Source organism: Camellia sinensis, chromosome 6, assembly GCF_055761805.1.
Source record: "Camellia sinensis isolate YWXY chromosome 6, ASM5576180v1, whole genome shotgun sequence".
Lineage (NCBI taxonomy): Eukaryota > Viridiplantae > Streptophyta > Magnoliopsida > Ericales > Theaceae > Camellia > Camellia sinensis.
Genome location: NC_138966.1, coordinates 197,703,303 through 197,726,206, shown reverse-complemented (window position 1 = coordinate 197,726,206; position 22,904 = coordinate 197,703,303). Strand labels below are relative to the sequence as shown.

Below are 22,904 nucleotides of genomic sequence, written 5' to 3'. Positions count from 1 at the left end.
GAAGAATATAGTAGTCATTAGCATTTCATTTTCCTCCATTTGCTTTTGTTTTGTTTAATAAATTATGCTAAAATTTCAACTATGCAACTTTTTCCATTAAACAAAAAAAATGACTAAAAGAAAAGGTGTTTTGGAATTAATTTCGTCAATATTTTTTAAGTTTGTCCAAACTATGCTTTAACTATAAGTTGGTTTTTTAACTTTAATGTGACCTAAATAGAACTAGCACCTAGAAACTAGCAGTCACCATTCCAACATTTTTTTGAAATTTGAAATTTTCTTTCAAAAACACTTCATTGGTAGGTTTGTTTGTATAACCCTGAAAATTTGTATAAATGGTTATAAGATGACATAATTTGAAGCAGGCCATATTTGATTATTCAACTAGTTTAATCATTTTGATATGATTTACAGGGAATCAATCAGTATTTAGTAACTTCTCTTTCTTTTCTTTTTATTTATTTTTTCAGTGACTCACTCAATGTACTCAATATCCACATTTTGGGATGGTTGATGCATCAACTCAAATCCTTCTTCATCCTGTGATTGTATTTGTATGTCCTGCCAAGCAGTAAACCAAGTCACCAACACTTAGGAAAACGACCAAATTCATAGGAAAAGTGAAACAATGGCAAGGTATGGTGTGCCATTATCCCTTTCTTTCAAAACCAAATCATAAGGATCACAACAAGATGACAAGGATGATTCAATACCTGTGTATTTGTTAGATGATGTGTTGGCTGATCTTGGGCGATTGAGTAGGCTTGGGGTTGAGACATTCCGTAGTAGGGCTCCTTGAGATCAAATTTGCCGGATGATGTCCGGACTATTCCTCCTTGTCCGGCACCAGCGCCCCAACTTTTAGCTATTTAAGTTCATTTACCACTAATTAGATCATTTAAAGAATCCTATTAACAAACAAATACAACTGAACTAGCTAGATCATGAACACTAACTTGTCATCGTTAAGTTAATAGAATAACTCTGAGCATTTTGTGCAATCATGTGGAGTCGGCCTGTAATTTCTTGTCCTGGCATGACATAAATTGGTTGAGAGAGGACACAACGCAGCTGATACCAGTGGGTTGTAGGCGCATCAGGAGCTGTGCTCAGCCACCTTTGTACAATACTGTAGAACGAGGGATTAACAATGGTCGAGAGAGAGCGAGAGAGAACATTATTAATCAAACATCAAATGATTACCTCCCATCGAACAATACATCAAACCAACACGCCAACCCATGAATTCTAGTACCCACTGGATATATTAATTTCATACAATGGAACATCAATTTCATACAACTCCTCTTCCTGCAGAATGAAAAATATAAGACAATCATCAAGCTTTATTTCATACTTAAATACAATTCAACATGGATATATTACAGCCTCTATGGATAGTTTCATAATCAGGTTGCATCATATTCCATCACCCAAACAATCCCACAAAGTTTGCAAAACAGAAAGTCATATATACCCTGCAAAGAAAGACAATGTGAGCGGCTATCAAATCCTCTAACATTTTTGTACCCTAGTAGACCCCCGTTGTGATCCATAATTTCAGCAGTTCCATAGTTACAGAAACAGTAATTCCATTCCACAAAACCTTTTTAACTTGACCTCTTTGAATCCAAGAATGGCCACCAGTCATGGACTAGGAAAGAACAATTGCTATGCTAATAAAGAAACAAGTAATTTTTTATAAATACTATAACAAGTATTGTGATTGGCTAGTGATAGTTCTTATTTAGACAGTTAACTATACCTTTATAGAAGTGAAGTTAATCATATGAGATATTGCTGGAGCCACCAATAGACTAGGATCAAAGCATCCACCACTGGCTGTACAGAAAGTAAAGGGGAGAGAGAGAGAGAGAGAGAGAGAGAGAGAGAGATATCATTCGAGGTCACCATGATAATAACAGAAAAACCAACATAATTACTGTCAATAAACATGACGGACAGAAGTGAATGCACAGACACAATGTACTCAAAAGTTTCAAGAACCTTTGAACAGTGCTTTACTATCAAGTTGATGGTAACCATGGAGTGCACACACACACACACATTGTACTTGAAAGCTTCAAGAACCATTCAACAATGCTTTCCTGCCAACACATTTATAATATGAGTGTTCAAATTGACCTAATTCAATTCATATGTGGAAGCTGCAGGCAGCTTTTTTCTGTCATTGACTGTATCAGGATTTACCACAATCTAACAATGTGATTGTTCACAGTTTCTACTTTCAACTAGAATCCCTTAAAAGTTTCTCCTAATTTTTCTTTCTACACAGACTACATCCACATCATGGTCTAACTCTTCTAATGAAGGACAAATAACAGATTCTTCCAAAATGACACACTTCAATGAACATTGAACTGCCACAAATAAAATCATCTCAAACAAGCCTTGAGACCATCTGCTTGAGTTATGAAATCTTAAATAATGTCATTTCGATATTTTTGAAAAGATTTTGAGGGTGGCAATCCAAAGGGCGGGCTACCTTTCATAAAAAAAAAATCTCAGAGGGATTTCAGTGTTAACAAGAGAATGAAATTTAATTATTTGAGAATGAAATTATTAGTTATTTCAGTGTTAACAAGAGAATGAAATTTATTGACGTTCTAGAAGGTACACATTCTTCAAAATTGCTTACAATCTAAGATTATAGATAATCTGAATTAGATGTGTATGGACAAAATCTCCACTGCTTGGTAAAGAAGACACTCTTACAAATGGGATCAAAACTCATAAGCTCGGTGTGTACCCATAAGAAAAATTAACATTCTTCAAATGATCACTACTTACAGTTATCCCAACTTTAACCAAACCAAGCCTTAACTCCCATCAAATGAGGTCGGCTACATGAATCCTTCTTCTCTACTCCCAACTTTATTAGTCAAAATACCCTTCTAGAGCTTTTAAATGGTGATGTTCTTCATTGTGATTTTGTAAAATAAGAAAATTTTGCATAGCGTACAAAAGATGTAACTTCAAAGAACTAACCTCAACAAAGCAAACTCTATGTATCAACAACTAAATTATCGAAGGAAAAGATCAGGAACAGGTTCAACAAATAAGATGCACGATAATGCACTTGTAGACATTTAAAGCCAAGCATAATAAGAAAACTGTGACACCATCTTAAAAATTCAATAATATTTGTAGTATTGCAAAGTAAGCCGGAACTGAGAAAAGTACCCTTGGAAAGCAGATCCATATAAAGGTGTTAGATCAACCTCATAATAATTTTGTTGCTGCCAAAAGACGGCCTGCGTATATAAGAGTAAAAAATATTAGACCACTTTCATTGCCAAAAAACCAAAACACAACAAAAAAACAAAAAACAAGTTTTGATGGAAGTAAGAAATAAACAATATAAAGCAAATGGATGCATTTAGGAACAAGTGACCAAACAAAAATAAACTGATTCTAAAACAGAAGACAAAATTTTCCTAGTGAAGATATTATCTTCATTAAATAAGAGCACAATAACAAAGGGCAAAAGCAGTGATATAATTCAATGTATCTTACCTAAAATTACAAATAATTCAATGACCTAATATTGTTTTTAGTCCCTTTTTTCCTTGTTTAATTGCTCAAAATAACAGCACAAAAAAGTTCCTGATTTTTTGATCCAGGACTTTGTCCTAGTAAAATGCAGCGCGCACTACAATTTGCATACAAATAGGTGTAAGACTAATTCGATCACTATTTAATTGGATAGATTCCAAAAGGTCAGCTTACATTTAAAGACAGATTTATTTTTATTTTTATTTTTGATAAATAAATTTTAAAAAAAAAACTGAAATTGAATTCTTTTGACAAGAAATAGGAGGGGAAAATCACCTACAATTGAGGTCGAGCAAATTTCACAAATCATTCTTAACCTTCACTTAATCACAGGGGACATGATAGTGATTAACCCTACAAGTGCTTCAACTCATTTCACTTACCTTATTTGCAATCTCAACATACAAATATTCATCACTGAACGGAGTCATATGTATTCTGTAGGAGCAATCAACTTTAAACGTCAAAACCCAAACAAATGTCACATAACAAAGCACACACATATTAATCTTTGCAGCAAATATGGTAAAACACAGTGAAACAAATATATGTAGGCACTCCTAGGGACCCTTGCTACACTTTGGGTTCAGTCAACCCCAACCCCACTATATACCTAAGCTGCTAACAAATAAATAAATAAATAACGCCAGCCCTCCCACTTATAGTCCATAGTGAAAATTTAAAAACTGCTCCTGACATAAATATCAAAGAAAAACACAAAAACAACAATAATTAACATATTGTGCATAAAAAACAATAGATAATCTCCCCATCCCTATTAATAGAATAGATTGCCCAACATGTAGACTGAGCGGGGTGCCATTCTAAAATACCACAATGAGTCACTTTTTTAATAGATATTGTGTGTGTCAATTTCCGATCATACTGCCAAATTAGTACTTAGTTGGAGAGTACCGGCAGAATAGATTAAGGCCGAACAACCTGCAACATAAAGAAGAGATTTCGGCGGTGGTTCGTCCACTCGAGGGCACTCTGATGATCAAGTCAGTTATCTCTCAAAGATAGCAAAATTGCTTAACTCACTATTCAGAATATAAATTGCGTATCTCAGACCCACGGGGGTGCCTCTCTTTTATAGCCAACACTTACCTAGTCCCAATAGAAGCCTAGCTCTAATGGACTTATGATTACTGTTAATCTTGGATTCTTAGTAGGATTAGGATAAGCTCTCTAAGAGTCTTGTCTTTACCCAAACTGAAGTCTTCTCTCATTCTAGGACTCTTGTCCCTTATTCGCTTATCCCGGATTCTCTTCGGAGATAACCTCGGCCTAGCCAAGACGATCTCGGCATCATGACCAGGACATATGGCACCTCGGCTGACACTTCGGCGTCACCTTGGCCACGTGTTGGTACTCGGAAAATATGTCCCCACAACTGCCCCCTAGGTTCTATTACCTCGACATCCTGAGGTGATGGAACTTATATCGTTATATCGTATAGCATGTCGGCTATCTTGCTCTATCATCCATTACCGATGTAATAATACGTCAGCTTCACACGACCAGGTCCTGTAGTCTATCTCATCAAGGCTTTTAGAACCAATAACCTAGTTTATTCGAGTTATTTAGCCGAGATATTTCTACCAGCCGAGGTCATTTGTTTTATTAAACCAAGAACTCCAAGAGTTTTATCACGAGTATGAGCTGTCACGCACAACATTTCAACCGTTTCTACCACACGTCTGTCCCCCACTGGACCGTTCCCGGCACGCACCATCAAGTCGCATCACTCGTGCGTGCGCCGTCTGACAGGCACATCGTCCTAGGCTCATTGATGGTATTTTGCTGCCATTCTCCGCGTTTCGATCAAAAATCCCTTCTTTCCCTCTGTCTCTTCACTTTTTGCATCCTTGTTCTCAAGCTCCCAACTCTTTCTCTCTCTAACTTCTCTTCTCCAAATCTGCCATTGTTCCAGATCTTTAAGCTCTGTAACCATTTTTATTCCTCTCCTTCGGTGAAGCTTTCGCTGTCCTCTTCCGATTAGAACCGCCTCCTCACTCCGGCGTCTTCAACACCGGCTTCACCCCTCTAGTAAGCTACTGTTTTCATCCTGGTTCTTGGTTTTCTTTGAATTCTGTTACATTCATGCTTTGTTATTGTGGCTTCGTTCATATTTTTTACAAATTTGTGTATGTGAACTCAATCATGCATTTGGGCATATTTTCATCGTGATTTTATTTTTGGGCCAATCCACTTTTGATTATTCACACACTGCTTTCATATCTATTGATCTTTGCCACTGTTCTTGACCTCACACACCTGCATAATCTTTGTCAATGTTCTTGACGACTCCGTCACTGTTCTTGTTTCTGTTTGTCGTGTTTTTTTTCCAAATTCTTGCCTTCAATCTTCACTTGCCTAGACTTAAGATTGGGATTTGCCTATAGAACTTACAAACCTTAGGAAGAACTGACACAAATTCCCCTTAGATCCGTACAAACTCTTACCATAGTATAGTTTTAGGTTTTTGCCGAGGTCCCTCATACCCTTTCAAAACACTTCCCTTTGAAATCTAACACCTTTAATCAAGCCGACGTCATGGGTATGTGGAAGCATATGGCAGATACCCCGACCAAGTTGGAATACTTTAGGCGAGAGTTTTCCATTCCAGCCGACGTTCACCTTAGGTTGGCTGGGGATGACGACTCCATGATGCCCACAGTCAACTCTATGCCCTTTCCGTTCGTCGCCTTCGTTGAGTATGGACTCATGCTTCCACTACACATCATTTTCCGTGAAGTCCTTCATTATTACAAGCTTAACCCAATGTAGTTAACCATTAACTCATACAGAGTCATTAATGGTATCATAGCCTTAGCACGCAGAGAAAATGCTAGGGTGACCTTAGCCGACATCCAATACTGCTACACCATGTGTGGCCTCAAATTAGAAAAAGGTTATGTCTACTATCTTAAGCCGAGGTCTACTGAATACAAACTTGTTGCCGACCTCCTAAACTCCAATAAGGGAGCCGGGGATGATTACTTCATTGTCTCGGGCAACTGGGAGTTTGCTCCAGATAACGACCTTCACCTCTACCCTCTCAGCCGAACAATATTCGTAGAGGGTAATGGTAAGAGCCAAGTGCTACCTTCTAACACTTTTTTTCCAAGTTTTCAATACTTTGTTTTAACGTCTGTGCTTTTCTTTTTGCAGTACTTCCACAACCACCGAAGGGCTTTCGTAAGTCCTTCTTTCCCAGCAAGGACTTGAAGAAGCTACTGGATCTGCCAATTCATAAGCAGAGAGCTCCCTTGCTTTTGAACTTCATCCCGACCTACAAGTCGGTGCTTTCTGACGTTCCGAAGAAGAAGAAGAGCCAGTCTCTTCTTTCCGCCATAACTCTTCCAACAGCCTCATCATCTCGGCCAGATCAAGGATCGACTTCTGATCCAGCAGAGCAACCGTCAACCTCGGCTCCATATCTGGTCCCACCATCTCAACGCCAACGCCGCCGTAGAGATGGGTCGCAAGAAAGCTGTCGTTGAAAATCTTCTAGCCGACATCCCTGACTCAGTTGACGCTCAACCAGCACAAACCCAGCCTAAACCAAAGCCAAAGCCAAAATGTCTAAAGAAGGCTCAGCCCAAGGCAACAGTGACTCAGATTGACACGAAGGACACCTTGCCAATTTTTAAATTGACCGAGAGCAAGAAGACCCCTTCTGTTGCCGAGAAGAGGCCCGCCGAGGCCTAACCATCAGAATCTACCAGATCAAAGAGGTAAAAGTCGTCCTCTACGACCACCTCGGGGCCATTAAAACATGATTCCCCTTAGGCCCTGCCAATCACAACTGATAACAAGCCAGTTAAGGCTGGTGATAGCGCCGACGACATTGAGGTCGGCGTTGCCCTCTCTATCGCCTTGCTTCTACCCGAAGTTCTTAATCGTAACGCTAAGATGAGCGAATACGAAAATTTTTCTCTGATGCTCCAGCATTCTATTCAAGTAAGTCTCTTACACTTGGTATTTTTCTTTCTCTATTCTTTCATACTTAGAGAATTTTCTAATAACTTCTACTCTATCCATTTTGCTTCAAGCGATCCAGCACGTCCATTCCTTCTTAATGCAATCTTTTGAGATGAGGAAGGAGTTGGCCGACAAGATCAGGGAGGTCTTTGGTTTACAGAAGACCCTCAAAAAGACCGAGGGAAAGATGAAGACCTTGTCAGATCAGGTTGAGGCATCCATCAAGGCTAAAGATGAGGCCGAAGAGAAAACTGATGCTGCCGAGGCTATTGCCAAGGTCCTCACGGCTGAAAAGAAAGAGGTTGAGACAAAAATGGCCGAGGCCCAAAAAGAACTTCAAGATGCCTTGGCCACAAAATCTGCCAAGATCAAGGCCGCGAGATGAAAAGACATACAATGTAGGGGTGACCGATGTCACGACGGACTACAAAAAACAGGTGAAGCAGGCATGCAATAAGGGTTTCACCCTTGGTTGGATGGCTGTTCTAAAAAAGCTTGACGTCCCCGAGGACTCCCCCTCAAGAATGTCGACGTTCTTCCCCTGCCATTCCCCCCTACTCCAAGCCAGTCCGAAGACGATTCTGAGTCTGAGGAGGAAGCTTTGGTAAGGAAATCAAAAGAAACTGCTGGGGCCAAGTCCCCTACTCCAAATGAGCAAGTCCTAGACTTGACTCAGGATGAGAAGGGTGAGGTCTCCAAAGACACTGTTCTTGAGAAGGCAACATCGGACGTGCCTATTACCGACAAGAGCCTCGACTAAACTCTTCAAGAAATCGATGCCGAGCTCGCGGCTGAGAGGGCCGCCGAGATGTCTTCTTAACAATCTTCCGAACTCCAGACCCAACCGCCTAAAGACGCTGAAGAGTCTTAGTTTGATGCTTTTCTCTTTTTTCTCTGTACCTTGTACTTTTTTTGTTCTTTGAAACAATGTAAGTTTTCTGTCTGGCCGATGTGCCTTCTTTCGAATGTAAATACAACTTCCTCTTTTTGGATGCTTGTTTGTTTGTCTTCATTGCATGATTCTATACTTAGAATAATTTGTATGTCTTCAACATACTAACACCTTAGTCTATGTAATCTTCTCGGGGTGAAATACCTCGGTTATACCCATCAATGGTTTATCTCGGCAAGTACATAAGTACTTCTTTTAATATAACGTTGGTCTTAACTTGTAAATTTTTCTAAAAAATTTCAACAAGTGTTTAGACCAATTTTTCTTTTAGTCATAACCTCGGTTTAACTTCAACTTGTAAATTTTTCTCAAATTTCAACAAGTGTTAAACTTGACCTCAGTTTAACTTCAACTTGTAAATTTTTCACAAATTTTAATAAGTGTTAAACATGACCTCTGTTTAACTTCAACTTGTATATTTTTCACAAATTTCAACATGTGTTAAACATGACCTCGGTTTAACTTCAACTTGTAAATTTCTCACAAATTTCAACAAGTGTTAAACATGACATCGGTTTAACTTCAACTTGTAAATTTTTCACAAATTTCAACAAGTGTTAAACATATTTTAGCTTGTAATTTCTACCTTTCCAGGAACCATTTTCCAACTCTCTACCCCCCAATGGGTTCTCATTATGCATGTATTCCAGAAACATCGTCAAATATCTTATCAATCACAAATGTAAAAAATCAAGCTAAAATTTTATTTATTACTTCGGCTAATAACAAAGGAAAAAAGTCTAATGATAGAAAAATTTCAAATTGCAAGTATTCCAAGGCCTTAGCAACTCTTTGCCTTCATTATCTTCAGGTCGATATGCCTAATTGTCCAATACCGAGATGATTCTATAGGGTCCCTCCCAATTCGGGCCAAGCTTGCCCTCTCTGGGATCTTTCTTGTTGCCGACGACTTTTCTCAAGACGAGGTCACCGACTTGAAACTCCCTTCGGTTAACCTTTTTATTATAAGCCCTAGCAAACTGCTGCTGGTATGCCGCCAGCTAAATTGCTGCTTTATCCTTCCTCTCTTCTAGAAGATCTAGATCTTGGGCTAAAAATACATCATCAGTTCCATTCTCCACTGCCTGGGTTCTGATTCCTGGGATGCCGACCTCCAGTGGAATGACTGCTTCTGTGCCATAAGCCATGGCAAACGGGGATTCCCTTGTTGATCTTTTTAGCGTAGTCCGATATGCCCAGAGTACACTGGGCAATTCATCTACCCACTTTCCCTTTCCACTGCCTGGGTTCTGATTCCTGGGATGCCGACCTCCAGTGGAATGACTGCTTCTGTGCCATAAGCCATGGCAAACGGGGATTCCCTTGTTGATCTTTTTAGCGTAGTCCGATATGCCCAGAGTACACTGGGCAATTCATCTACCCACTTTCCCTTTACTGCTTGCAGCCTCTTCTTTATCCCATCCAAGATAACTTTGTTGGACGCTTCTGCTTGTCCATTGCTTTGAGGAAAACTTGGGGTTGAAAAGTAATTCTTGATTTTGAATTTTGTACGGAAGCTTTTGATTAGCTTACTGTCAAATTATGTTCCATTGTCTGCAACTATTGCTCTTGGGATCCCAAACCTGGTGATGATGTTCCTCCATATGAAGTTTTTCACATCCACGTCTCAGATCTTGGCAAGGGGTTCAGCTTCTATCCACTTGGTGAAGTAATATGTTACTACCAGCAGGTACTTCCTTTGCCCAGTTGCTTGGGGCAGTTTTCCAACAAGATCCATGCCCCATTGGGCAAACGGCCAAGGACTGGATACTAGGTTTAGGTCTGCTGCTGGTTGGTGTATCAGTGGTGCAAACCTTTGGCACTTTTCACACTTCTTGACATAGGTTTCTGCATCTTTCTGCATGTAGAGCCACCAATACTCCTGGGTAATGGCCCTATGAGCAAGTGATCTTCCCCCAGCGTGGCTCCTACATACTCCTTCATGTATTTCGTACAAAAAATCTTCGACTTGTGAAGGATGTACACACCTCAAAAGGGGCCCAGTGAAGGATCTTCTATAGAGATGTCCCTCTGCTGTCAGACTGAATCTTGCCGACTTCAATCTGATCTTGTGTGCCTCTTTGTGATCATCTGGCAGTTTTCCTTCTTTCAGGAATGTTATTATTACATCCATCCAGCTTGGTCCTATGTCCACACACATTGCTTCATGCTCTGTGGTTAGTGGTTCGATACTCGGGCCTAACAAGTAGTCAACCATTATCATCCTTGCCTTTCTAGGTTGTATTGCACTAGCCAGGTTGGCCAAGGCATCAGCGTGACTGTTATCATCTCGGCTAATCTGCTGTAGTCGGCAATTCTGAAACAGGGCCACCAATCTGCCGACCTCCTTTACATAGGCCGGCATCCTTTCGTCTCGGGCTGTGAACTCGCCTGCTGTCTGGTTGACTATAAGCTGAGAGTCACAGAAGACTATCACCTCATCTGCTTCTACTGCTACTGCCAGTTTCAGTCCTACAATCAGTGCTTCATACTCTACTTCATTGTTTGAGGCCTTGAACTCCAAACAAATAGATTGTTCTAGTATTTGTCCATCTGGAGATACCAGTACTACTCCTACTCCCGCTCCTTGTTGGTTTGAACTCCCATCAACAAACAGTCGAAAGGTGTCGCCGATATAAATGCTGCAGGGTCTGAGTTTTTCACCCTTCCTCTGTTCCGTTGCCCTCGGCTGGGCTCCTCTTTGCTCGCTTGGACATCGTTCACCTCGGCTCAACGGAGCTCGATGTACGATGGATCCTGGCGTGAACTCGGCCACGAAGTCGGCCAAAACTTGGCCTTTGATTGCTGTTCTAGGTCTGTATTCCAGGTCATACTGGCCCAAGGCCACTGCCCACCTAGCTATTCTTCTTGTCAGATCTCCCTGGACTTCAAAGGTTGTTCAGTTAGCACCACAATTTTGTGGGCTTGAAAGTAATGGTTCAGTTTCTTTGAGGCCATTACTAAAGCCAGCATTTACTTTTCCAAGGGTAAATACCTGGTTTCTGCATCAGCCAGGGTTTTGCTTATATAGTAAACAACCTTTTGTTCCCCTTTTTCTTCTCGGATTACCACTGCACTTACCGCATGTTCCGAAACTGCCAAGTACAGGAACAACTCCTCTCTAGGTTCTGGATTTAAGAGAACTGGAGCTGTGGTCAAATACCTCTTCAAGTTGGTCAAGGCGGCTTCGCATTCTTCAGTCCATAAAAAGTATGTGACTTTTTTCACTAAGCTGAAGAAAGGTTTGCACTTGTCTGAGCTTCTACTTATGAGCCTATTCAGGGCTGCAGCCTTTCCAGTCAGTATTTGCACCTGTTTTGCCGACGTCGGGCTCTTTAGCTCTAGGATGGCCTTAATCTGATCTGGGCTGGCCTCAATGCCCCTTCTGGTCACCAAGTATCCCAAGAACTTACCAGATCCAACTCCAAATGCACACTTCGATGCATTGAGTTGGAGCCGATATGTTTTTAGGATGTCAAAGACTGCTTTTAAGTCTTCCAGATGGTCCTTAGGTTCCCTGGTCTTCCCGACCATGTCATCGATGTATACCTCCACTGTTTGGCCAATTAGGTGTCTGAACATCTTGGTTACCAATCTCTGGTAAATTGCTCTTGCATTTTTCAACCCAAAAGGCATCACTCTGTAGCAATACAGCCCTTTTGGGTTGATAAACGCAGTCTTCTCCTCATCTGGGGCATACATGGCTATCTGATGGTACCCCTGTAAGCATCCAGAAAGCTCATCCTTCCATGCCCTAAAGTGGCATCCACTAGTTGGTCAATCTTGGGTAAAGGAAAACTGTCTTTGGGACAGGCCTTGTTTAGGCTGGTAAAGTCCACGCAGACCCTCCATTTACCATTCTTTTTCTTCACCACCACTGTATTCGATAGCCATGTCGGGTAATTTACCTCTCAAATGGCTCCGGTTTCCAAAAGTCTGTCTACTTCCTTTTCCATTGCCTCAATATGTATCAACGTCGGTCTTCTTGCCCGTTGGATTACAGGTTTGGTTGACCTGTCTACGTTCAGTTTATGGCAAGTGACCTCGGGGTCAATGCCAGGCATTTCGTAAGGCGTCTAGGCAAACACCTCAATATTTTCTCTCAAGAAAGCCTCCAGTTCTTTTTCTTCTTCTTCTTCGGCTAAGCCCGAGCTGAGAAAGAAGAAGCGTTCCTCATCCCCTTGCTGGACAAAGATTTTCTTTAAGGCTTCTTCACTCTTCTCGGTTGGCTCTTTGCCAACGTCATCTAGGACTTCCACGTCCTCGTCTTCGATCTCTACTGTCTCTGGTTCTCGTATGCTGCAAGTGGATTTCATTGCTGCCATGGAGCAGTTCTTTGCTTGCAGCTGATCCCCTCTGACCTCCTCTATCCTATGCTCTGTTGGGAACTGCAATAGCTGATGCAACGTTGAGAGAACGGCCTCCATTGCATGCAGCCATGGCCTTCCCAAGATAGCATTGTAGGGGGAGGGTGTGTCAATTATGGTGAACTCTGTCTTTACCTTTTTGGTACCAGCCTGCACGTCCAAGCTTGCTGCTCTCAGTGGCCACGTCGGTGTTCCATTGAACCCGACCATTGGACTGTTGGACTGCTCCATATCGTCTGGGTGAAGGCCAAGCTCCTTGTAACACCTGACATACATGATGTCACAAGAGCTGCCTTGGTCAATTAGGATACGCGTCACTTGGCACTCCCCAACTTGGAGGGATACTACCAAGACATCGTTATGTGGATGCTGCACTATCTTAAGGTCGACTTCAGTAAATGACACTACTGGTCCCTGGAACTCCTTGGCCCGAGGTCTTTTCTCCCGGACCTGGTACACATGCTGCAAGTGCTTTACCTTCTAGGTCTCCCCCCGTATTTCGTTTTCGTTGACCTTCAAGTGAATTACATTAATTACCCGAGGTCCTCCTTCCTGCGGTTGCTGTGCTGGGAGAGGTGGAGCTGCTGGTTCCTAAGGCAATCTTGCCTGCTCTTCCCTTATCCTGGCTTCATCTACAAGGTCCCTTAAATGGCCTTGCCTTACCAGGTCTTCCAGGTGTGCTTTCAGGGCTCTGTAACCCTGAGTCAGATGCCCATCTTCATTGTGATAAGCACAATGCTTACCAAGACTTCTTCCCATAAACTCTGCTGGTACCCTTGATGGTGCTCTGAAATAGGGCTAGGTTCGGATTTTATCTAGAACTTTGTGAATTGGAATTCGGAATACAGTTGTGACTGTCTGTGTAGCCCTCAATCCTATCTCTTGCTTGTTGGATCCATTGTTATCTCGGCCTCGCTTCGGCGAGCTGTTTCCTTTCTCTTGCTTTGTCTCCTTAGTCCCTGGTGTGTCTTCCTCAGCCCTGGCATATTTCTCAATTCTGACCATGAGCTCTTCCATGCTTTTTGGCAATGTCTTTGCCAATGACTTTCGTGGTAGACAATCATCTTTTAGGCCGTTCTTGAAAGACACGACCGCCACCTCTTGGTTGCACTCGGGTATTAGGTTGAATACCTTATAATACCTTTTGGCATAGGCTCTCAGGCTTTCGTCCTTGCCAATTTTCAGAGCCATCAGGGCGTCTACCCTTAACGGTTGTAGTTTGTTCGTCACAAACTTGGCCACAAACATCTCGGCCAGGCCTTCCCAGGTTTTCACAGTTCTTTTCGACAACTTGTGAAACCAGTCTGATGTAATTTCTCCAAAGGATGAGGCGAACACCTTGAAAAGTAACGGCTCGTTCCCGGTGTATAACGCCATCGAGTTTAGGTACAAACCGACGTGAAAGTTAGGGTCTGATTTCCCGTCATAAATTTGGAATCTTGGCATGCTAAACCTCTTCGGGGCTTCGAATTTGTCCAATTCTACCGAGAATGGTGTTCTCGGTTTGAACGGGGAGGTTACCTCGGCATTTTGTTGCCTCCTTTGTAGGTAATCCCTTAGGTCCTCCTTGGTCCGACCAGGAGCTCGGCTATCTCCTGACTTCAAACTTTTAGGTGCACTACTCTGAGCTTCGTTGTGAGCCCTCTTCGACCTTTCTCCATTAGTTGCGTCGAAGCACAACTCTTGCCTTTGAACATGCCGATGTTCTTTGGGGTCTGCTTCCTTGGTGCGATGTGTCCTTCGAGATTCTTCCCTTCTTGACTCTTATCGCCCGACCTCCCTTGAAGGCCGGTGAAAGTGTTTTTCGCTCCTGGTGTGCTGGGGGGCTACAAGGATTGTTTTCTACCCTCCCTTCTGGGCATTGGCCACTGGAATCGGCATGTCCTGCAGCGGGAACGGTGGTTGCATGACGTTGTTTTGCATCATGAAATTGACGACCGATTGCAGGTCTGCCAATTTGTTCGCCATTCCCTTCTTCTCTTCGTCCCTCCGTAGGCATCTATCTTTCCATACCTGGAGGTTATCCTTGTTATAGTAATCATTTTGGTCCGATTTCTTTGGTCCGTCGCTCTCCTGGTCGACGTCCTTTCCTCTGTGATTCTTATCATGAGTCTCTTCGTTGCAGTTGTCTTCTTCGACGTCAAGGTCAATATGTTTCCCACTCTCAGTAGGGGTGTTGTCCCCAACCTTCTCTTTCTGTCCGTCGTTGGCCATCTATTCTCCTTTCTTTTCCACAGACGGCGCCAAATTGTGTGTGTCAATTTCCAACCACACTGCCAAATTAGTACTTAGCTGGAGAGCACCGGCAGAATAGATTAAGCCCGAACGACCTGTAACATAAAGAAGAGATTCCGGCGGTGCACTCGGGGGCGCTCCGATAATCAAGTCAGTTATCTCTCAAAGATAGCAAAAGTTCTCAACTCACTATTTAGAATATAAATTGCATACCTTAGACCCATGGAGGTGTCTCTCTTTTATAGCCAACACTTACCTAGTCCTAATAGAAGCCTAGCTCTAATGGACTTAGGATTATTTCTAATCTTGGACTCCCAGTAGGATTAGGATAAGCTCTCTAAGAGTCTTGTCTTTACCCAAACTGAAGTCTTCTCCCATTCTAGGACTCTTGTCCCTTATCTGCTTATCTCGGATTCCGATATCTTCGGAGATAACCTCGGCCTAGCCGAGACGATCTCGGCGTCATGACCAGGACCCGTGGCACCTCGGCTGACACTTCGGGGTCATCTTGGCCACGTGTTGGTACTCGGAAAATATGTCCCCACAGATATCTTTCCCAATTTTCACTTGTGTCCAAGCATATGCTAATTTCATGCCAATTCTATAATGTTACAAAAGTGTCTCCATTACTTAACTAGAAAAGGGGGTTAAAAACACACACACACACACACACACACACACACACACACACACACTTTGTAACATAACATTGATGGTGTGACTAAATTGCATAGTAATAATAAAAAATAAAAAAACAACCATGGCATTATATGTTTAATATCACAGAAAATGCCATAGTTAACTAGAATTTATCAATAGCACACATGCCATTATAAGCTTACCCATTTGCCCCGAGATCAAAATATCTACTTTCTCAGGCAATTCAACTTCTTCAACTTTACCCTTGACTACCTATAATTTAAGTGAAAACATGCCCCCAAAAGGAATAAGAAACAGTGTACTAACTCCATTAACATTTAAACTGAAATGTAAGAACACAAAAAATTGCACCATAATTATTTGAGCCAACAATGGGTTCCCAGTAGTAAGTTTGCGGGCATATTCTGCCATTTCAGATGCTTCCACTACATAAACATGTTTAGCACCAGCCTGATATGAGACAAAAAGTGAGGCAGAGAAAAAGAGAGGATGGAGTTGGGATAGAATTCTAGAAGACCAACAAACAAAGATAAATCTGTTATGTCAGTATATTTTCATGCACAAACACAGACAAAACTTAGGCAATCTGAGCGGCAAATAATGACAGAATACTGCTACCAGCACCAACATCCACAACCACACGACCAACAAAATCAATGCAATTCTCAACGACTGCGGCATAATAAGTTCCTGAAACAAGCATGTTTATCATGTCACTCACACATGCACCTTGCGATCTATAACTACTCAGTATAGACATGCATTTCTTTACAATTAAGGAAAACACAAATGTTTGACAAGACACAAAGCATTTTACCGGCAGCACAATGGCACATATGCCTTTAACAAAGAATTTTAATTACAAACACAGAAAGCAAACACCTACGACAAGAAGCAATTTTGTAGTACTTGTTGATCATTGGCGGATAAACACACAATTTTTTTTGGTAAATCGACACATGCTAGGCACGCGTCATCTTGATGAAAACAAATTTTTGGCGACCAAACTTTTGGTCGCCAAAGATAAAAAGTAAATTTTTGTTTTTCATTCGGCGACTAAATAATTTTAGTAGCCAAAAGTAACTATATAGCGACTAAAATATTAGTTAGTTATTGAAAATAAGTTTTTGGCTATCAAACTTTTGGTCGCCAAAGATAAAAAGCAAAATTTTGTTTTTCATTCGGTGACTAAATAATTTTAGTAGCCAAAAGTAACTACACATCAACTACAATATTAGTTGGTTGCTGAAAATAAGTTTTTAGCTACCAAACTTTTGGTCGTCAAAGATAAAAAGTAAATTTTTGTTTTTCATTCGGCGACTAAATAATTTTAGTAGCCAAAAGTAACTATACAGAGACTATTTTTTTTTTGTCACCAATTGTGGCATATTTAGCAACTAAAATTTCTTTTAGTTGCCAATTGTGGAATTTTTAGTGCCTACATTTTTTTAGTTGCCAATAATCAATATACCCCAACTAAAAAAAAATTAGTAGCTAACTCTTATACTTTTACTAATATAATTTCTGGTCGCCAATTCTATAACTTTTGGCGACTAAAAATTTGGTCGCCAAAAGTGTAATTTCCTATAGTGACACTTCCATTTACCGTCACTATATTGCATCTCTTTACTATTGTCTCTGTTGGTCTCCATTGTATATGACTAAACCATCTTAATCTATTCTCCCTCAACTTATCTTTTATCAGTATTACTTCTATCCATTCTCGAATATACTCATTCCTAACTCTATATTTTCTAGTCTTACTACACATCCACCTAAGCATCCTCATCTCAACAACACTCATCTTATCTACATGTTATTTCTTAGTTGTCCAACATTCTATCCCATACAACAATGATGGTTTAATAGCCGTTTTATAGAACTTCTCTTAATTCAACTGGAGGTTTGAAAACATTTTAGTTTGCTCTTTTGTATGGCACATTTTTCATTTATTTTTCCCCTTTTCAGATCATTCAACAGTTTGCAATTGTTGATTTATCAAATTTCTATTTTGATGCTGCCAAAGATCGACTTTATGTTGGGTACGCTACTTCGCATCATAAAGAAGTATATCTTTAGGTACTTCTTTTCTTACTTTACATCATAAAGAACTAAATAATTCCTTTCGTGTGATTCCTTTACCACCTAGCTATCATTCTACATTTTTTGGCACGAGGGATGTTGCAATATTGATGGTTAATGAATTTAGATTCTGTTTTCCATGTAGGTTTTCTGCATTCAATGTTTTACGATTTTCAATTGTCAACCTAGTATGGGGCACCCTATTTCTCATTTTCCCTTATTGGCCTCTGCACTTTTAGCTAAAATGTTGATTCTGCTGCACCACATAATTGATTTATATGTTCTATAGTCATATCTTGTAAAGAAAAGTGATGGCGTATGTGTACATTGAATTCTTGACCCAATACTTCTAGCTCCCATAATGTTGTGAAGTGCATTTTTTCCCCTCCTATTAATACCCAATACTTAACTAATTTCTGTTCATTATTAAGGTGGTTAATTCTTTTGAAACTGTTGTGAAAAATCTAGAAATCCCCTAGATATTGATTTGTGATTATGTATCAATTTTAAGCAGTAGATAACAATCCTAATCAAACAATCAAGATAAATCGACACAACGATTTTAACGTGGAAAAACCACAATTGGAGCACCTCCAATTGTGATAAAAAATCAGTGGCCAAAGCCATAAAACAATCCACTAAGAAGACAAAAAGAATTACACAAGTGTACTCTCAATTACCTAGCAAATTCATGCTCGAATTGAACCGACCCTTATATGCCTCTTCCACTACGGTCTTCACTTCGGAATTTTCTTGCCCAACGTTGAATCCACAATGCCGATGTCGAATCATGACGATGAGCCACTCCAGAATCCACCAAAGCTTTAGGCTCGAATTCCCTAGAATCCACTGAAGAACAACTCTCTCTTTTATAAAGAATAAACAAATAATCCTTTGATGTATACTTCTTAAACCATGAGTTGAATACTCAATCAAACATCAAAGAAAACTAGCAAAATAGCTCTAGATATAAACCCTAATATCCAAGAAGAAGATTTGGAAACATAACCCTAGATTTGGAGCAACTTGAGGTTTTATAGAAGCTGAGATCACGAGGTCCGCTCGAGCATAGGAATGGATGCTCGAGCGGGTACTCTATATCGCGTGTTCCAAGCCAGGATGTACGCTCGAGCGTAAAAACACGCCTCACAGTATATTTGTAGACAGATCAAACTTCTGGAACCCAACATTCTCCGCTCAAGCATAAAAACGACAGCTCGAGCGGACAGGCAACTTTGAATGCATTTTTGCATTTTGTTTCGGGGGCGTTGCCCGTCAGCCCTGCCATGGCGCTGCCCTGGACCCACCAAGGAGCGCTACCCCTCAACGCCGCCGTGGCACTGCCCTAGACCTGCCAAGGGGCCTGTTCATTTTACGATGGTTAATTCTTTTGAAACTATTGGTTAATTCACTTTGACCCCTTGCATTTCAAAATGTCACATGTATATGCCATGTGGTCATCTTAAAGTGTTTTATTTTTTATTTTTTGGGTACATTGGAAATTGTCATCTTAAAGTGTATATGCCATTTAAAGTAATACCACATGAGTATCATGTATGAAAAATGTAAAATTATCATCTTAATGTTTCATTTTTGGTTGAGCTTGAGACATTTCCATTCAATTAACTGTTTGACAAAAGTAACTTATATAAGTTGGAAAAAAAAAATTGATTATCTAAAAGTTAGGAAAAATGTGCTTTTAACTTTTGTTTTCTAATTATCAACTTCCAATTTAAAAAAAGTTGCGCCAAACAGGCCCGATGCCTATATTTAATTTTTTATGGGGGCCTCTACAAGTTTTACAAGGAGAAGTTATCAAACAGTTCTTGCTGCACATCTGCTTTCCATTGTGAGGGTAGTTGCTCTAATACTTACCTCGTTTGGCTGAGGATGTTTGGCAGAATCTTCCTTTTCAGTACAATACTGAAGATGGTTCAATTGCTAAATCTGTTTTTGAGTCAAGATGGCCGGTATTGAGCGAAAGATGGCTTGCTTTCCCTGACAAAGAAATCGATTTGTGGGCAAATATTCTTGAGGTAATTTCTCTGTTCCTCAACTGAAAAACGAAATGACCTAAGATGACTATTTGTGCAGTTGAAGTGTGTTCTTATTTACAAATAAAATATGTTCGTTTTCATTAGTGGATGACATTGGCTTAAGATATTGTTGCATATCTTTATCTATAAGCAAATATCATTTGCACAAGAAAAGTGCTATAAGTATGGTTTGTGCAACATGAATTTTTTTCTTCTTCCAAATTTTAGTACTTTGACCAGCTGCGAACTGAGGTGAATAAAGTCCTGGCGGTTGCTCGTACCAAGAAGTTGATTGGTTCAAGTCTAGAAGCAAAGGTCTATCTTCACACCTTGAATGACAGCTTGGTCACAAAATTAAATGAGATGTGTGAGGCCAAATTTAAATAATTAATGCCCGTGCAACTCAAATCTACTAGTCCATTTGCCTTGTCCCTCTGATTTTCAATTTTTTTTTTGAAAAATTAAAAATTAATTTGATGAAAGAAAAAAATAAATAAAAACAATTATCATTTTCACATTATTTAATTTTTTGGGAGGTCAGAAATAATTTTTAAAATATTTTTTTAATATTTATTTTTACCAAATTAGTTTCTATTTTTTTGAAAAACATGTTGAATTTTTTTTTTTTTTTTTTTTTCTAAAAAAGAAACCAAACAATTACATTCATTTTTGCAAGTACATTTGCTGAAAAATATAAGATGTATTTAAAATTTCAAATTTAAGAGATCCTTTTTTTTTTTTTTTTTTCCACAAAGAAAAACTATTGTCACTGAAATAGAGTGATAACAATATATACATCTTGGCCACCAATTCCTAATATAAGGTGGTTAATATAAAAAAATAATGGGTAAATTACAAATAAATTCTTTGAAATTTGTATAAAACACGATTTTCCCATGTGATTTTAGAGTTTTTAATTTTAGAACAAATGACCTTTTTATTAATAAATTATTTAGACAATTAACAATTTTTAATGATATTTGAAATTTATTTCAATTAATAATTCAGATAATTTTATTATTTTATAATAGAGCCATTAGGAATTTTATTTTTTCAGTTGATTCTATTAAATAAAAAATATTGATAAGGAGTATTTGTAATTTATCCTATAATTAAGGGGGTATTTGGAATTATTTAAATAACTATATTATTTGACTTTTTACACAAAAAAAAAATAGTGAAATATGAGTTGGATTTGAAGTGTTGTGATTCAAATAAAATGATTGTGTGCTATTTTAGCACATGCCAAGCATCCCCTAATTATTTAGTTACATTAAGGCCCAGTTTGTTTGGCCGCTTCGATTGCTATGGGTCCCATCCACAGCATGTTTGGTGTTGTTTGGAACGATCGGCTTCACAATCTGTGCGACTTAGTAATCCCCCTTCAGTGGGGAGATTAACTTGGCTGAGAAACGCGTGAGATTAAGAAAATAGTGAGAGGTTTTAGTCTGTTCGGACGTCTAGTATAGTAGTACAATTTTTTTTACAATCATAACTAGTTGGTCAAAAAAATCCTAAGTGCGCCCTTTTTTTTTTTTATACCAACAATCCCAAGTACACCTTTTATTTTAATATTTATTTAAATTTTTTTAATATAAAAATAATTTTTTAATTTATTTTATTTAAAAATAATTTAACAATCCCATCATTAATCATCTCTCACACTATTATCAAAACACACTTTTACTTAATTTCTTCATTAACAATCCCAACATTAATAATTTTCTCACTAACCATCCCCTCATTAATAATTTCCTCAAATCTAATCTTCCAAACAAACGTGGCCTGATAGTCTCTGGTCTATCACAATGGGCGAAATTTGAAACTACGTGAAATGAAGTCCTCTGGTTGTTTTGATGTAAAATACTTTACCCATTTTTTATTATTTGGTTGAACAAAAGTCAAGAAACATTTTTGAAGGAAATATTTTTTTGTATTATTTTTTAAAAATGATTTACTTTTAAAAATTCTGCAAGTCAGCTATTACAAAGTTAACTCACTATATTTTCAACACATCTAACATTTTGAAATAAATATCTTATTTCACTAAAAAATCGTTAATGAGCTAATTTAGTTTTATTTTTTGATTTTTTGACTAATTTAATCTGGCTAAATTAGCTCTATTTGAGAAGAACTTTTGACTTCTTTTGATTTGGATGCGATGGTTGTGAAACAAAAGTGAAATAATTATAATTTAAATATAACATTTTATTTTATTGATTAAATTAATTTATTTTGTCTTTTAGTGCTAGTTAAACCACTTTACCGCTTCCCAAACAAGAACTTAGTATTTTTTATGTCTACACGTCATTAATTTTCTGGATCTACCAAAAGGGTAAAAACATGAAGGAAAATTTTTCGATGTGCATTATGTAACCCTATCATAAAATTATATAAGTTTTTATAAATTTAAATAAGTGACACTATAAGAAATTAAGGTTTAGAGATAAAAATTTAAGAACAAAATTATTTTTTAGAAACAAAATAATTTTGTCTCCAAAAGTGTTATTATTTTATTTTTAGCAATAAAATTGGATATTTAGTGATGAATTATCAACATTTTGAGACCAAAAATTTTGTCTAAAAAATTTTTTTTTTTGGGATCAAGTTATTTTGTTCCTAAAAGCGTATTTATTAGCTACATTTTTTAAATTTTGCCACTAAAAATTTAATTTTTGACTTTTCGAAACGACTTTTTAACGACTGTTCTCATGACGATTGAATTAATCCCTAAAATTTTTTACAATAAAATTTACACTTTTAGAGACAAAAAGCTTAGTCTCTAAAATTATAATCCCTAAAATTTTTTACAATAAAATTTACACTTTTAGAGACAAAAAGCTTAGTCTCTAAAATTATTATATGTTATAGTGTGATCTCACAAAAATATGTAATTGAATACAAATTCGCGTAATTATTATAAAATTACATAAATTTTGATGAACTTAGGTAAGTTATACACAAATTTATAAAATTTTATGATAAAATTATATACGATATACCTTA

At 38.7% G+C, this 22,904-nt stretch overlaps 2 pseudogenes; one reads left to right on the top strand and one right to left on the bottom strand.

The window, feature by feature from the left end:
- LOC114269115 (isoleucine--tRNA ligase, chloroplastic/mitochondrial-like) overlaps positions 1-20,285 on the top strand; it is a 68,454-nt pseudogene extending 48,169 nt beyond the window's left edge.
- LOC145792551 (putative histone-arginine methyltransferase 1.3) lies at positions 443-6,937 on the bottom strand (annotated as a pseudogene).
- Positions 20,286-22,904: the final 2,619 nt, after the last annotated feature.